Raw genomic sequence first — 4,117 nt, forward strand, 5'->3', positions numbered from 1 at the left:
GCCGGGCTAATTTTTGTATTTTTAGTAGAGACGGGGTTTCACCATATTGACCAGGCTGATCTCAAACTCCTGACCTTGTGATCCGCCCACCTCGGCCTCCCAAAGTGCTGGGATTACAGGCGTGAGCCACCGTGCCCGGCCCTCTCACTGTTTTTTAGTTGTTTATTTTTTGAGACAGAGTGATCTCACTCTGTAGCCCAGGGTGGAGTGCAATGGTGCCATCTTGGCTCATTGCAACCCCTGCATCTGCAATGGTGCGATCTCCGCTCACTGCAATCTCTGCCTCCCGGGTTCAAGCGATTCTCATGCCTCAGCCTCCTGAGTGGCTGGGATTACAGGGGCGTGCCACCACGCCCAGCTAATTTTTGTAGTTTTAGTAGAGATGGCATTTCATCATGTTGGCCAGGCTGGTCTCAAGCTCCTGACCTCAAATGATCTGCCTGTCTCAGCCTCCCAAAGTGCTGGGATTACAGGTGTAAGCCACTGTGCCCAGCCAAATTTTTATTTTTTTATTGTGGTAAAATATATGTAACATAACATACACCATTTTAACCATTTTAGATATAAAATTCAGTGGCATTAATGACATTCACAATGTATACCCATGTCTACTATCGTTTCCAAAGTTTTATGTCCCCTTAAACAGAAAATGCGCACAGTAAGCAACTACTCCCCACTGCCCTCATCCCATCCTCAGTAACCTCTAACCTACTTCCTTGTCTCTGTGAATTTTCCTATTCCAAATATCTTATATAAGTAAGATCATGCAATATTAAAGATTCGGGTCTTTGACCCATTTTATTTCTTTTTTCTTTTTGAGATAGGGTCACTGTCACCCAAGTTGGTGTGCAGTGGCACAATCATAGCTCACTGCAGCCTCAAACTCCTCAGCTCAAGTGGTGCCCCCATCTATAGGCATGCACCACCACATCTAAGCTAACTTGAACCTAATTTTTTTTTCTTCTGCACTACCCATGCCTGTTGAACCATTTAGACTTAACTTTTGTACATGGTGTGAAATAGGTGTCCAGCTTCATTCTTTTGCATGTAGATATCCTTTTCCCAGCACCATTCATTGAATGGACACTATTCTTTCCCCACTGAATAGTCTCGGTATCCTCTTTGAAAGTCAATTGATGATAAATAGATGTGTTTATTTCTGAACTCTCCATTTTATTCCATTGACCTATATCTCTCCTTATGCCAGTTTCTATTTCTGTGCAGTTTTGATTACTACAGCTTTGTAATAGGTTTTAAAACCACAGCATGTAAGTTCTCCAATTTTGTCAACATTTTTGCCTATTTCGATTCCCTTGAATTTCCATGTGAACTTCAGGAGCAGCTTGTCAATTTCTGCAAGAAAGGCAGGTAAGATTTTGATAGGGATTGTGTTCAATCTGTGGATAAATTTGGAGAGTATTGCCATCTTAATAATATTAAGTCTTCCAATCTTTGAACATGGATGTCTTTCCATTTATTTAAGTCTTTCATTTCTTTCAGCAATGTTTTGTAATTTTTCAACATATCAGTTTAAATCTAACAAAAGGCCATTTCTTTTTTTTTTTGAGATGAAGTCTCGCTCTGTCACCAGGCTGGAGTCTAGTGGTGCGATCTTGGCTCACTACAACATCTACCTCCCGGGTTCAAGTGATTCTCCTGCCTCAGCCTCTCAAGTAGCTGGAACTATAGGCATGTGCCACCATGTCCAGCCAATTTTTATATTTTTAGTAGAGATGGGGTTTCACCATGTTGGCCAGGATGGTCTCGATCTCTCCACCTCGTGATCTGCCCGCCTCAGCCTCCCAAAGTGCTGGGATTACAGGCGTTAGCCACCATGCCCGGCCAAGGCCATTTCTTTTGTTAGATTTGCTTCTAAATATTTTATTCCTTTTGATACTATTATGAATAAAATTGTTTTACTTTCATTTCCAATTCTTCATTACCAGTATATAGAAGCACAATCGATTTTTGTATGTTGAACTTATTTATTAGCTCTGTTAGTTTTCTTGTGGATTATTTAGGATGATCTATATACAACACCATGCCATTTGCAAACAGAGATAGTTTTACTTCCTTTCTAATCAGAATGACTTTTTATTTCTTTTTCTTGCCTAACTGACCTGGCTAGTACATCCTGGACAATGCTGAATAGAAGTGGCAAGAACAGACATCCTTGTCTTGTTCTTGATCTTAGAGGGAAAGCTTTCAGTCTTTCACCATTGAGTATGATGTTAGCTGTGGGTCTGTCATAGATGCCCTTTATCAGGCTGAGAAACTTCTCTATTTTTTTTTGAGACAGAATCTTGGTCTGTCATCCAGGCTGGAGTGCAGTGGCACGATCTCAGCTCACTGCAGCCTCCGCATCCTGGGTTCCAGCGATTCTCTTGCCTCAGCCTTCTGGGTAGCTGGGATTATAGGCACATGCCACCGTGCCCAGCTCATTTTTGTTTTGTTTTCTTTCTTCCTTTTTTTTTTTTTGAGATGGAGTTTTGCTCTTGTTACCCAGGCTGGAGTTCAATGGTGCAATCTCAGCTCACTGCAAACTCCGCCTCCTGAGTTCAAGCAATTCTCCTGTCTCAGCCTCCCAAGCAACTGGGATTACAGGCGCCCACCACCACGCCCAGCAAATTTTCTTTTGTATCTTTAGTAGAAAAGGGGTTTTACCATGTTGGCCAGGCTGGTCTTGAACTCCTGAACTCAATTGATCCACTTGCCTTGGCCTCCCAAAGTGCTGGGATTACAGGTGTGAGTCACCACACCTGGCCCATTTTTGTATTTTTAATAGAGACAGGGTTTCACCATGTTGTCCAGGGTGGTGTCAAACTCCTGACTTCAGGTGACCCGCCGGCCTTGGCCTCCCAAAGTGCTGGGATTACAGGTGTGAGCCACTGTCCCTGGCTGGAACTTCCCTTCTCTTTCTAGTTTTTATCATGAAACACAGTGAGATTTTGTTCCACAAAAATCATGCTAAATTATGCAAATTCTAGAACCTTTCTGTGAAAACGCTCTTAGTATTGATTTTTTATTTTTTTCTGAGACGGAGTCTCGCTCTGTTGCCCAGGCTGGAGTGCAGTGGCGCAATCCCAGCTCACTGCAACCTCCGCCTCCTGGGTTCAAGCAATTCTCTTGCCTCAGCCTCCTGAGTAGCTGGGATTACAGGCTTGAGCCACCGCGCCCGGCAAATTTACCCCTTTAATGTGTACAATTTAGTGATTTTTAGTATATTCATTGTGCAACCACCACCACTATCTAATATCTATATAATATCTAATAATAATTTTGTTATTATCTAATAACAGAAAGAAACCACATACCAAACAGTACACAGTTCCCATTATTCACCTCCCACAACCTCTGGCAACTACTACTTTATCTTCCGTATCTTTTTTCACTTATTCTGGGCATATGTGGCCTTTTGTTATTTTCTTTCACTTAGCATGTTTTCAAGGTTCTTCCCTGTTTAACATGATTCAGTATTCGACTCTTATTTATAGCTGAATAACACTCCATTGTATATATTCTACTGTATATACAACATACATTATATTCAAAAATATTCCATTGTTTATCCTTTCATTAGATGATGGGTATTTGGGTTATATCTACTTTTTGATTATTATGAATCATGCTCTGAACACATTCTCACATAAGTTTCTATGTGGACATATGTTTTCAGTTCTCTTAAGTATTTACTTAAGAGTAAAACTGCTGGGTCATACAGTTTGAGGAATGGTGGAAAAACTGTTTTCCAAAGTGGCTGCACCATCATCAACAATAGGGTTCCAGTTTCTCCACATTCTCACCAACACTTGTTATTGTTCATCTTTTTTTATTATAACCATCTGAGTGGGCACGAAGTGGTATCTCACTGTTTTTTGTTGTTGTTGTTTTGAGATGGAGTCTCGCTCTATCACCCAGGCTGGAGTGCAGTGGCACAATCTCGGCTCACTGGAACTTCCGCCTCCCGGGTTTAAGTGATTCTCTTGCCTCAGCCTCCTGAGTTGCTGGGACTACAGGCACCCGCCACCACGCCGGGCTAATTTTTGTATTTTTAGTAGAGACGGGGTTTCACCATATTGACCAGGCTGATCTCAAACTCCTGACCTTGTGATCCGCC

Source organism: Colobus angolensis, unplaced genomic scaffold (assembly GCF_000951035.1).
Source record: "Colobus angolensis palliatus isolate OR3802 unplaced genomic scaffold, Cang.pa_1.0 Scaffold34, whole genome shotgun sequence".
NCBI lineage: Eukaryota > Metazoa > Chordata > Mammalia > Primates > Cercopithecidae > Colobus > Colobus angolensis.